The following is a 14,311-nucleotide window of genomic DNA, read 5'->3' as shown; positions in this document are numbered from 1 at the left end:
ATAAAAGAAGTGGGCAATAGAGTAACTGCTTAAAGAATCCAAGCCAGCTATAAGTTTACATCAACATGATATCCAGGCATCCTTTTATTTTAAAAGAAATTTAACTCACATTATATTTCCCTATCACCTTAAATTCTGAATATAGCCCTCCTTTTTTATAAACTTATACATTTGTGGTTTGAGATTAAGAGGGAAAATTAGCCCATAATAGAAGAGATTTCTGTGCTTTACTGAGAGTGAAGGATGAGCAATTTGAGAGAGAATTTTTGTGTGTTTTAGTAAATTGTCCAAATGAAAAAAGATATTAAAATTTCACTGAAGAAAAGTTCTCATATAGCAGAACAAGTCATAGGAAAAGCTATACAAAATTTTACTGATGAAAAATACTGCTTATGAGGGAGATCTAGCCTCAGTGGGCAGGCACCCCCTCTGCCCCCCTAAGAGAAAAAGAAGTTGGAAATGAGGGAGATCAAAATTGAAAGTTGCCCTGAGAAATTCAGCCAGGAAAAATGCCAAGGCCCCACAGACAGATAAGCTCTGGGCCTGTGCTGGGGCCTGTCCAAGGTCCCTGATAAGCTTCAGCACCGAGACCCCAGGGGCAAAAAGCAACTTTCAACAAAGGTTATTCATGAAAAAGTATTTAAACCCCAGCCTGTCAGAAGCAATTTGGAACTCTGACGGCAGAGTTCCCACTGATGTGCACATCAGTCTTTTTTTCAATAAAGGGCCTGTTCCATGTCTGATTACATTGCCTGAGATCCTTCCTTGGTGGGGGGTAAATTCCCAGACCCCCCATTTGGGGGCTCGCCGGCTTCCCCCACCTTGGAACCCCAGTGCAGGAGGGCCTAAGGCACTGCCTTGGACCGGACCTTCAGGTGAGCTGAGTGTTGTGTGGCTGTGGGTGCAAATGGTGACCGAATGTGTTTGGGGGAGATGAGGACCCTTGATGGGCATAAGGCTTAGTGGGGCATTTGTTCTTGCGGTTTAAACAAGAGCCCCTATGCCAAGCCCGAGGGCCTGCCTTTTTCTAAGGTGAGAGGCTTAGCCTCGCGGCATTGGTCTGACCCTCCCACCTGTTTCTGAGTGCGGACTCTGACATGGCTGCAGTTTTTAGTCTCTCGGGAGAGGGCCAGTCAGCTCCCCAGAGGAAGCGTTTGTGGTCAGGGGTGGGGAAGGAATACGGTCCAGGGCACGTCCTTCACTCGGAACTTTCAGGGTGTTTGAGGCCCCTGAGTATGGAGTTCAAGTCTCCATCTGGCTGTCAGGGCCCTGAGCATGAGATTTCGCGTCTCTGTCAGGTACCCTGGCACTTTTGGGACAGGGTTCGAGTCCCTGTCTAGTTTGGGATAGGGGTTTTTCAGTCCCCTTTTTGGGAAGATATTGCACCCCTAGGAGAGACTGGGGGATGCCCCACGATCTCCAGGTGATTTTTAGACACACTGAGGTTTTTTTTTTTTTTTTCCACATGGAGGGATCGGGTGGCCAGCCGGGCTGCTTGCCCCTGACAGATAGCCAGAGGCAGCCAGCCGAAGGACTCCAGAGGCCCCTGAAGGGAGCTGGCCACTGATGAGTAATTGCGGGTATCAGGTTTCTTTCTTTACTGCTGCTGGCCTGACAGGCAACCAAAGGAAGCAGAAAAAAAAGCTGAAGGTCAGGTTTCTTTCCTGATAAAAACCCAGCTGCTTTTGGGCGGTTGTTAACCCTTTCCTTGCAACTTCTTGGTCTCAATAATAGAAAACCAGTCTGTTTGTCAAACAGCTTGCTTACAGGTTTTACGGTCCTTACAAGTACATGCCAAGAAATGAGATCTTAAGATAAGCTCCTAGGATCGGGGAGTTTATGTGTCCATGTCTTTGTTATTTGTCTTCTGGCTTTTGCTGTTTGTCTTGTGTGTCTTTTTGTATTTGGACGCAGGTATGTGGATGTTTGGGAGAGGGTGTCCTATAGGGTTCTTTGAGTCTTTGTTGTGGCTGGATTAAGGGAAAAAAGGGGGGGGGGAGGAGTTTGGGATGCAGCGTCACAAAGGAGAATAGATTTTGCACCCCTGCTCCCTCTGCCTGCATTCCAACCAGGCAGGCTATAAGGAAGTAACAACACTGTTCCTGCTCCTGCAAGCAGGCTTCAGGGCGAGAGAGAGAGTGCAATTGCCCGTTCGATGATTTTTCCCTCCTTCTCCCTTTGGATGGGCCACCAAAGGAGTGGAAGAGAGAAAATTCTGAGCAGAAAAGGGAGATTCTTACTCCACAGTTAGAAACCTTTCTCTTAAAATTAATTCTCAAACTGGGGGGATTACTAATGATTTTTGATATGGTACAAATGTAATGTATTTACTGTTTGTCAAACATGAAATGTTGCCAGATTTTTATTGAACAACAAAACTCCTGATTAGAAGTTTGCTTTGTTAAACCTTGCAATGCATAATGATTTCAGTGAATTTGAGAATTGTGTAAATGTGATTGATAACAAGCCTGATGCCGAGAGGAAAGTTTATTCTGTATGAACAGAAATTGTACTGACTACTTTATAGATGTAAAAGTCATCCAGAAAAAGTTGCTATGTTGTTGAAAAGAACTTATTCTAGAATTTGAACTTGGGAATCCTTCAAATCACATTTATTTTAATGTATGTGCTGTCAGAAATAGCAGCAAGAAATTATATTACACACAAGACTTTTTTTTTTCTTTTTTAAAGTGGTTAATCTATGCATGGGATTAATGAGATAAGTGCTAAGTATTTATGTTTTACAGAAGAGGAAATTTTTAAATGATGTTTTTTTTAATCAAGGTTATATGTATTGTTTTTAAATGTGCAAAATGCAAAATGCATAGGAAGGAATTTGTAATCTAGAAATGAACATATATGTATTCAGATGCCAAATGCGGGAAATTGGAAAATGCTGAATGAATGCTAAATATGTATGCATTGTATTATGAAGAGGATTAAGTTTTCCACCTAACTAGGTTAAGGGTATACAATATACAATCTGTATGCCCTTAACAAGACAAATTCAACCAGCCCTGTCATCAACAGGGTTTTTCAGGAAGATTAAATACAGTCTAGCCTCAGATATATCAGAGAGGTCAGGCTGGAATGCCAGGTAACATGTAGCTAGGGAAAGGTGATTAAGTCCATGTGAAAGGAAATAACTTCATATCTTATAACCTAGCTAGATAAGTTAATAATTGGATTTTGGGGTGTCTGGATTCATTTTATGAAGTGCTCCATTTCAATGAGAGTAATGGATAGAGATACTAGTTGATACTGTGAATTCTAGTGTAAAATATATACAACAAATTATAAATTGGGATTTAATCAAGTATGTAGCAATATTTTGAGCTAAAAGAACACTAAAAAGGAGGATCTAAATGCTTTGTACTTCAGTTTGGTTACACAGTGAAAGATTGCTAAAGAACTTAATCAGAGTTATTTGGAAGTTGTGAAGTTCAAACTAAAAATTCACTGAGAGTAAATTATTATGAAAGAGGCACTGGTTGAAGACGGATGGGCCAGGGTTGCTAGGTAATAAGATCTAAGTCAAGGCCAGCAGCCTTGGGATAAAATTGCTCAGAAGCTATTAACCCCTTCCTTGCATCCAGGAAGGAGAAAGAAGTGCTTATAACATTATGAACTGACATGGGGGCTTTAAAGAGTTAACAACCGCTGTGTGATTGAACTTAAAGATGAGTATATCTTAATTGTAGAAATGGAGGTTTTAAGGTGCTCAAGCAAGCAAATATTGCCAGCCCCGTCTGACCAAGAAGCTTGGTCCAAAATGATAAAATGAGTTGAGTGATATGTAATTGATAAAGTTACCTCATACGAGTTCTGGGTTGATATTTTGATTACATTTTAATCTGTATAAGGATATATGTGGCAAACAGCCAAAGAATGAGTAGGGTGTTAAAAATGGCATATATGTGAAAATGCTTGCTCAGAAATTTATGATTGTTATGTGAGTGGCTGCTAAAATGTGTTTAAGTATTGTTTGGATGTAAACAAAACCTCGTTGTAAATCTGACTCTACCATATAGTTTGTTACCTCAGTCTACCAATTTGTACTATGAACTGAAATTTATAATGGTTGAGCTCTATGCTAAAGACTGTTCAATGATGTCAACCTTTAAATCAGAATTCTTTTGGGTTACCGATTAGCAATTGAAGTGATACCAGGGGGCTGGTTTTTGACTTATGATGGTAAAAGCATGTTAGAGAAAGTGGGGAGGTATGTTGGGTTTGAATTTGGTAGAAGGGGACTTTAATTTAGAGTCTATAAAGCTTTAGTATGTGGGTTTGTAAAGGAAGAATGGACAGTGTGTTCTGCTTTTAAGCAGAGGGTTTTGGAGGAACAGAAAGGGAGAGAGAAGGTGAAAGGGAACAGATGAATGTTCTGCTCTCACAATTGGCTCTTTAACTTAGGGATAATATATAAAGTAATGTATGTGGAAAAATCACACATGATTCTTTAATTTCTCTGGACAGTTACCCTGAAGTGATTCCTGCATGACCTTGTCTTAGTCTTTCAGATGGCCTAGGTCCAGGAGATGATACAGCCCTGATTTATAGGGAACTACTTAATTCAGCACTCATGTGACTATACCTAATGTGTAAATACATGAAAATAATTGAGTGATCAGCCTTGTAGGGATATTAATTCAATTTTGATCTCCCTCATTTCCAACTTCTTTTTCTCTTAGGGGGGCAGAGGGGCAGCCAGGAAAAATGCCAAGGCTTGTTTGGGGGTATGGAGATTTGTTTCTGGATTGCTGATAAGCAAAATTTCTCTCAGCTGAAATGGGGAAAAACTTGTCTTTTAAGGAAAAAGAAGGCTTCTGGGACCCAGTGGCAAGTGCTCTAAAGAGAAAAAAAGTCCTAGGATGGCTATAGAGAAGGCAGCCCAAGGCTCACTTTGGACTGAATTTTCCTGACCATCCTCGAGTGGAACAACAATGGCAAGTGACAGCCTTGCTTGGGGTGTCTTTTGTGACTTGGAGATATTTCCCTTTCAGGGCCTTCTTCCTTCGTGACAATTCCCATGATCAGCATATAATGCAAATTGTGATATTAAAGTTTCCATTTCCTCAAACAACCCTAATAATTGGGAATTCTCAAATTGTTAGGAAAATGCTTTCAGAAATAAGTGGAGTTTATTCCTAGATGGCATATATTTGTAGCCTTAATTTACCACAGTTGAGGTTTGATTCATGAGCTTGGAAATATAGCTCACAGTTTTCCTGATTTCCCCAGCCTCTGGGGTAAGGAAATACATCTGTAAGATATTGTTACTCCAGTGTTTATAGATATTATAGTTAATGTGTACTTTGCAATGGGATATTCTTTAACAGAAATGTAACATACCAACTCTGCAAACAACTCAGGAAGGGATCTGTTCCTGTCAGAAGATGATTTCTGAGGATGAAGTCTGTTGGTTAAGATACCCAAATGCATATGTGATGCCAATTACTATGTACTAATGTTCTGTTCCTATATGTTATTCTAGTATTTGCCCCAGTACCCTTCTATCTTGGGGGCTGACTCTTCCCCTTGTGACTGGTCTGCCAATCGAGGGAAGCAGTGGCGGGACACCCTTCAGATCTCCAGGAAGTTCTCCACCGACCTGGGACCCTGAGGACGTGCCCCTAAAGACACTGTCTGCAGCCTTCCCTCCCCCTTTTATTCCCCTCCCTCTCTCTCCTACACATAGGTAGGGACAGCTCTACACCCATGCTCAGCACTGAAGAAACTACAGAAGATTTGGACCTCCGCCCTTTTTCCCTTAGACATTTGGAGAGAGAGGAGGGGATGGGATGGCAGGGGACACTGAACCAGGTGGGGCCTGAGATTCTGGCCCTCTGGGAGGCTGTGATTCACCAGGAGCAGTGGGGAGACAACTAGCAAAAGGAATACATGACCCGCTCGCTACCATTTCTTCACTTTCTCCCCCACCTCTTGGTCACAGAGTATCCCTCAACTGGGAAATACCTTATCCCACAAGCAGGAGCGCTCTGGCTGTGCCCCCGTTCTGGCCTACAGCCCTGTGTCTCCTCTAGCTCCCTCACTGCCTGCTGCACCCCCTCACAATAGTACCCCGAGTGACCTACTATGCCAAGCAGGACTTCCTCTTCCTTAAGGAGGGGGTCTCTGTGCAGCCTTGGGTGAGGAGTGCTGCTTCTATGTTAACCACTCAGGGATTATTAGGGACTCCCTGAGCAAGCTACGAGAAGGTCTAGAAGCTCTGACGGAAGGAGAGGGAAACTGCTGGCCCCTGGTACGCCCACCTTTTCAATTCTTCTCCCTAGTCACATCCCTCATAGGACCCCTCATAATCTTAACCCTACTCTTGACATTTGGCCCCTGCGTTTTTAACCTCCTTGTTCGGTTCATGAAAGGCCGGCTGGGTGCCACCCAGGTGTTGGCCCTCCGACAACAGTACCGACCCCTAGCAAGCCCCGGGCTGAAAGCCACAAGCTGCCTCAGTGGGCAGGCATCCCCTCTGCCCCCCTAAGAGAAAAAGAAGTTGGAAATGAGGGAGATCAAAATTGAAAGTTGCCCTGAGAAATTCAGCCAGGAAAAATGCCAAGGCCCCACAGACAGATAAGCTCTGGGCCTGTGCTGGGGCCTGTCCAAGGTCCCTGATAAGCTTCAGCACCGAGACCCCAGGGGCAAAAAGCAACTTTCAACAAAGGTTTTTCATGAAAAAGTATTTAAACCCCAGCCTGTCAGAAGCAATTTGGAACTCTGACAGCAGGGTTCCCACTGATGCGCGTATCAGTCTTCTTTTCAATAAAGGGCCTGTTCCATGTCTGATTACATTGCCTGAGATCCTTCCTTGGTGGGGACCTTAACATTTAAAAAATAGAATTGGCCAAAAGGAAATGGAGCTACAAAAGTTCATTGAAGAAATTAATTCCATAAAATTAAAATTGAGCAACTGGTAACTAATGATTTCATGGGACATAAAGAAACATTAGAACAAAATCAAATGAATAAAAAATAGAAGAAAATATGAAATATCACCTTGGAAAAACAACTACCCTGGAAAATAGATTAAAGAGAGAAAATTTAAGAATTACTGGACTACATGAAAGCCATGATTTAAAAAAAAAGTCTAGATAGAATATTTCAAGATATTATCAAAGAAAACTGACCTAACATTTTAGAACCAGAGGATACAATTGAAATCAAAAGAATTCACTAATCAGCTCCTGAAAGAGATAACAAAAGAATGTTATAGCTAGATTAGAGATCTCTCAATTCAAGGAGAAAATATTAAATGCAGACAAAAAAAAGAAGATTTCAGATACTGTGGAGCCTCAGTCAGAATAACACAAGATATAGCAACTTCTACTTTAAAGGACTAAAGATCTTGGAATTTTAGATTCTAGAAGGCAAAGGAGCTAGGTTTATAACCAAGAATCATTCCCCCCCCCCCAAGGAAACAATATAATCCAGGCATGGGAAATAGATATTAAATAAAATAAAGAACTTTCAAGCATTCCTGATGAAAGGACCAAAGATGAATTGAAAATTTGGCTTTCAAAAATAAGACTCAAGAGATGCATAAAATGAGAAAGAGAAACCATGAGGGTCTCAATAAAGTTAGACTGTGTACATGAGTAGATGCTATTTGGAAACAACATAAATAAAAAGGAGTTAGGGTGGGGCTGTATATTTATTCATTTTTTCCCATTTGAATTAGTTTATTTAGTCAATTTAGAACATTATTCCTTGGTTACAATAATCACTTTGTTTCCTTCCCTCCCCTCCACCCACCTTCCCGCAGCCAACAGGCAATTTCATTAGGTATTACTTGTGTCCTTGATCAGAACCTATTTCCATGTTGTTGTTTGCACTAGGATGTGCATTTAGTGTCTACATCCTCAACCATATCCCTTTGACCCATGTATTCAAGCAGTTGTTTTTCTTTGGTGTTTTTACTCCCACAGTGTTTCCTCTGGATGTGGATAGTGGTTTTTCTCCTAGATTCCTTCAGATTGTTCAGGGTCATTGCATTGCCACTAATGGAGAAGTCCATTACATTCAATTGTAGCACAGTGTATCAGTCTCTGGGTACAATGTTCTCCTGGTTCTGCTTTTCTCACTCTGCATCACTTCTTGGAGGTTGTTCCAGTTCCCATGGAATTCTTCCACTTCATTATTCCTTTGAGCGCAATAGTATTCCATCACCAACATACACCACAATTTGGTCAGCCATTCCCCAATTGAAGGGCATCCCCTCATTTTCCAATTTTTGGCCACCACAAAGAGCACAGCTATGAATAATTTTGTACATGTCTTTTTCCTTATTATCTCTATGGGGTACAAACCCAGCAGTGCTGTGGCTGGATCAAAGGGCACACAGTCTTTTATCGCCCTTTGGTCATAGTACCAAATTGTCCTACAGAATGGTTGGATCAATTCACAACTTCACCAGCAATGCATTAATGTCCCAACTTTGCCATATCCCCTCCACCATTCATTAATTTCCTTTATGGTCAAATTAGTCAATCTTCTAGGTGTGAGGTAATACCTCAGAGTTGTTTTGATTTGCATTTCTCTGATTATAAGAGATTTAGAACACTTTTTGATATGCTTATTAATAGTTTTGATTTCTTTAACTGAAAATTGCCTATTCATATCCCTTGTCCCTTTATCAATTGGAGAATGGCTTGAGTTTTTGTACAATTGGTTTAGCTCTTTATAAATTTGAGTAATTAGTCAGTTGAGTAATTTGTCAGAGGTTTTTGTAATGAAGATTGTTTCCCAATTTGTTGTTTCCCTTCTAATTTTGGCTGCATTAGTTTTGTTTATACAAAATCTTTTTAATTTGTTGTAGTCAAAATTATTGATTTTACAATTTATGATTTTTTTTCTAGTTCTTGCTTGGTTTTAAAGTCTTTCCTTTCCCAAAGAGCTGACATGTATACTATTCTATATTTGCCTAATTTGCTTATAGTTTACTTCTCTATATTCAAGTCATTCACCCATTCTGAGTTTATCTTGGTGTAGGGTGTGAGATCATTCAAATCTAATCTCTCCCATACTGTCTTCCAATTTTCCCAGCAGTTTTTATCAAATAGTGAGTTTTGGTCCCCAAAACTGGGAGCATTGGGCTTATATACTGTCTTGCTGAGGTCATTTACCCCAAGTCTATTCCACTGATCCTCCTTTCTGTCTCTTAGCCAGTACCAAATTGTTTTGATAACTACTGCTTTATAGTATCGTTTGAGATCTGGGACTGCAAGTCCTCCTTCCTTTCCATTTTTTTCATGATTTCCCTGGATATCCTTGATCTTTTGTTTTTCCAAATGAACTTTGTTATGCTTTTTTCTAATTCAGTCAAAAAGTTTTTTGGTAGTTCAATGGATATGGCACTAAATAAGTAAATTAATTTGGGTAGGATTATCATTTTTATTATGTTAGCTCTTCCCACCCATGAGCAATCAATGTTTTTCCAATTGTTTAGATCTACTTTTAATTGTGTGGAGAGTGCTTTGTATTTGTGTTCATATAGGTCCTGTGTTTGTCTCAGCAGATAGATTTCTAAGTATTTTATATCGTCTAGAGTGATTTTAAATGGAATTTCTTTTTCTAATTTTTGCTGCTGAGATGTGTTGGAGATATATAGAAAAGCTGATGACTTATGCAGGTTTATTTTGTATCCTCCAACTTTGCTAAAATTATTGATTATTTCAACTAACTTTTTGGTTGATTATCTAGGATTCTTTAAGTAAACCATCATATCATCCGCAAAGAGAGATAACTTAGTCTCCTCATTGCCAATTTTAATACCTTCAATTTCTTTTTCTTCTCTAATTGCTACTGGGGCTGTATATTTAGAAAGCATATTCACATAAGAAAATTTAGGAATAAGGCAGAGTAAATAGTAATAAAAACCAATAATTAAGAGTGTTTGCATTAAGGTTTAAGAAAGTGAAATAGAATTTTCTCATTGGCGTGTGCTATAGAGCATCTGGATAGAAAAAAGAACAGAGGGGAAGAGATTGGGATTCAGACCAAAACTTTGAACAGAAGCATGACACAGCAGTGATGACTTCAATTATGGAATACGCTGCAGCTCTGTGTCTATCTCTATTTTTGTATCTCTGTGTCTCCATGTCTCTCTCTGTAGGTGTCTCTCTGTATCTCCACACGCCTCTTTCTGTCTCTGTATCTTTCTACAGCTGTGTTTCTGCTGCTCCATCTCATATTGTTTCAGTCTCTCTTTCTCTGTATGTCCCTGTCTCTGTTTCTGGTTCACTGTCTTTGAGTCTTTTTTTCTCTGTCTGATCCTGCTTGTATGTATCTTTCCTTCCCTAACTCCCAAACAGAGTAACTAATAATATCTTGCCTTATCATAGGGATGATTTTATTCTTCAAAAGTGAGGAAACCAATTAGATAAAATTCTATTCTGGATCTGATTCTCACTACCAGGAAATGGTTTATATGTTAGAAATGATGGGAAACTTGGGAAGAAAAGACCAAACCATCCTTAAGTTTATAATAGAGGAGAGGAAATCCCATAGTCTGCCATGCATGCTAAACTTTAGAAATCAGGTTTAAAAGGATTCAAAGGAAAGATTGCTCAGTTGCTATGGATTAAAATCCTTCAGAGGAAGAGTTAGGAGATTCTATGTAAGTATTCCATGTAAGTATGAAATTCTTCAAACAAAAAAGTAAATAATTCTAATCATTTCCATAAAAAATAAGTTATCTGAAGAGAATTCCCTGTATATGCACAAAGAACTTACCAAACCAATTTAATTTTTTAAAGGAAATGTACAAAAAGTTGAAGAAAGGCTCAGTAACAGGAGATGAAACATGGCACAGGCCTGTAAAAATAGAATCTTTAAATTAAAGCTCATAAAGAACTGGGATTGGTAAGAAAGGGTTTTTTGTTTGTTTTGCTACATTGGAAGTAAAAGAAACAAAAAGACCTTTGTAGTAGGTGGAATGCATGCTGCTAATTAATAGGGAAAGAAAAGCTAATTAATTCTTTTGGTTGGTCTTTGTAAAAGAGAATTACCTTTTCATTTGTAATGGTAAGATAAAATTGGTTAATAGGCAGTTAATGTCCAAGATAAATAAAGAGATAGTAAGTGGACACCTAGAGGCTCTTGATTAGTGAAATCTACTGGTCCAAATGAGCAGCATATTCAAATTCTCCAAATGACAAAACCTGTCACAATAAACTTTCTTTCCAATTTAGTGCTATAATGCCACCCATGGGGTGCCTTCTATTGTTGCCTTATGGATTTTTCTCAAACAAATTATTAGGTAGAAATATATGCCCCCAAATAAACAAATACATTAAAAAGCCAGGGTACCAATAAAGCTACTTGCTGGCTCCAATCAATATTTTGTTTGGTTCTCAATAGACCTAAAAGATTCATCAGTGAAATTTCAAGTTATTGCTCTTTGAGATTGGTAAGAAATTGTTCTAAACTTTTTCATGGTATTGAAAGCTATTTCCTTGAGTGGTATAAATTTAAAGTTTCTGATTTAGTCCAAAAAGATCTAAAAAGGTATACTTAGAAATGCTTTTCACTCAATATTTTAGCAAGACTGGCAACTTAATCATTCTTGGGTGGGTATCTCATGCGATTTGATGAAATGATGATCTTTTATCACCAATTTATGATTGATGTTCTTGTTCTCTCCTTCTAGAAACAAGATTCATTACATACAAATTCTAACGGTTTTGCTTGTACTTATCTTTTTAAAATATACTCTACTTTGCATCTGTTGTCATTCTTAGTTTCCACTCCTTGGAACAAAATGTCCCCACTGGCTACCATCTGATATCTTGGTTCCCTACCCCATCCCACCCCTCTTTCAAGGAATAATTTCCTATTGTATTGTATTATTTGTATTCCCAACACTTAGTACAAGGCATGTTTTCTCATAGGTAAGGTATTTAATAATGTTTATTGGATTGTATTGAAATATGCGGTATGAGTTGTTAGTACTTTTCTTTATGTATACTTTATCTCATACCTCTTGGTGACATGTGTGACCCTTTGCAGTTAGCAAAATATAGCTTATTAGCTCTATGGTCCTTTTGTGACCCATATATCCAGAACTGACATTAAGTACTTTCTTAGTCAGGAAACAATATACCTTAATTTGTGCCATATACATGCTATTACCATATGTGAGATTAACAACAGTCTAAGTATAGTGTTCTATCACATACTTCCAAATTCCCCAATAGTCTCAACAGTAAAGTACCTTTCAGAGATTGGCATTTTTGTCCTTTGATGTGACTGCTTTTATTTCGCTTCATCTGCCATCTACTAACTTCACCAATAATCCATAGACAACTGAGATAAAAAGGACTGATTCCATGAAATGAGAGTGACATATGCTGCTAGAATTCTTTTTTTTTTTAACCCTTACCTTCCGTCTTGGAGTCAATACTGTGCATTGACTCCAAGTCAGAAGAGCGGTAAGGGCTAGGCAATGGGAGTTAAGTGACTTGCCTAAGGTCACACAGCTGGGAAGTGTCTGAGTCCAGATATTGCTGCTAGAATTCTAACTGGTTGAAGTACCTTACTTTCAGCAGAATTGTCATCTGATTGTAATCCAATTCCTCAGGTATTGGAAATAGATTTAACTCCTTTAAGTATCATTATAGTTTGGGCATCATGTGAAATCCTGTATGTATTTTTTGTGCCTACATTAAATTTCCCAGTCAGTAATATATGTTAAATTTTTTAAGGTCTGTATTCCCCAAAAAATAAAGAAAAAGGGGATTTGTAAAGAACTGGAAATTGAGTAAATATCCATCAATTGATTGAACAGGTGTGGTATAGGATTGTGATGGAATACTACTACACTATAAAAAATGCACAGGTTAATTAAAAAAAAAACTTTGAAAGACCTACATGAAATAATGAAGAGCAAAATGAGTAGAACCAAGAGAATATTATATATAGCTTAAGAATTAATATCTGATAAATAGCTTTTGTATGTCCACCTAAAAAGAAAGAACTGATAAATAGAAACACAAAAGACATAATTTATATACATATTTTTGCAGTTGATGCCTTCTATAGTGCAGAGAGGGGAGAGAGAGGGGGAGATACCCTGGAATTAATTTTTTACAGTACAAATAAAGAAATTTTTAAAAAGTTAAATTTAAAAAATAAGTGCAAATATTTTAAAAATTCAGAAAAGTGAAAAGGTACTGTTTGTACTAAAATATTTATTGAAGCTCCTTTTGTCATAGCAAAAGAATTGGAAATCAAGGGGTTGCCCATCATTTCATGATATATCTTGTCCTATGGATACCATTAACCAAAGATTTTCTACTGAATATCATTTCTCACATTAAGGTGAAGATTTATTATAAGATGGAAGGGAAATAGCCCTGCTTTTTCTATCCCTTCTTTGAATTGCCAACTATCTATTTTCCATTGAATTGAAATTGGATTGTTTCTATAATGCCACAATATCATGATTCTCAGGGACATTCCAGCTTGAGGGTTAGTAATTCTTCTAGCTTGGACACAAAGTTGGGCAATATCTTTGGCCAATGATGAATAAACTTGGAAGCATTACACATAAAAGACCTTATTTCTGCTGCCAGAGGACTGTTATTTATGTCCTTAATAGATAAAAGCCTTAATGTGTTTTCATATTTAGTCTTAATCACATATGGATCTGTTCTTTTTACTCATTAGATTAATTATTTAAAAAAAAGCTTTTCCATCTCACATAGAAGATCATAAATGAAAATGAACATTCAATTACTTTTCCTTATCTATTTTTTTCTGGTAATTTGCATTGTTCAAATGCTTCTGATAGTTCAAAGAGTGCATTCATGGAGGATTTTCCAACCCCTATTCCAAAATCAGCTACCCTACTTTTCTGGATGCTCTTACAATATCCTTCAGAACATTGATTAACATCTTTCTTCCCATATGCATGGTTTATTCCAAGTATCAATTTGTCCTCATACAGATCAATATATGTATGGAAGGTGAAAATGTATGAAAGGCAAAAATATTTTTATAGTAACATCACTGAGGGATGTTACAATATTTTTCCATAATAGCAATATTTAATCAATCACCAAATACCAATAGCCCAATTGACCCAACCTTTTGATCAATTCCAAAATTAAAAATTAGAAATGATAATAACAGTATGAACCACAATGCAAAACAGATTGATGTGATCATAGGTAGAGATGAAAATTAATATTCTTGTAATAAAATGATTAAAATAAAAATGTTTACAGTAATGATTGAGAAATATTGAAAGAAAATCCTTTGTAAAAGTAGACAAAAACTGGTGCCATTTTCAGAT

General features: G+C 38.0%; 1 pseudogene; it reads right to left on the bottom strand.

Moving 5' to 3' along the window:
• LOC107650965 (transcription factor A, mitochondrial-like) overlaps positions 1-14,311 on the bottom strand; it is a 31,853-nt pseudogene that overhangs the window by 12,924 nt on the left and 4,618 nt on the right.

This window comes from Monodelphis domestica, chromosome 1, assembly GCF_027887165.1.
Source record: "Monodelphis domestica isolate mMonDom1 chromosome 1, mMonDom1.pri, whole genome shotgun sequence".
Lineage (NCBI taxonomy): Eukaryota > Metazoa > Chordata > Mammalia > Didelphimorphia > Didelphidae > Monodelphis > Monodelphis domestica.
This window is presented reverse-complemented; position numbering and strand designations above follow the sequence as displayed.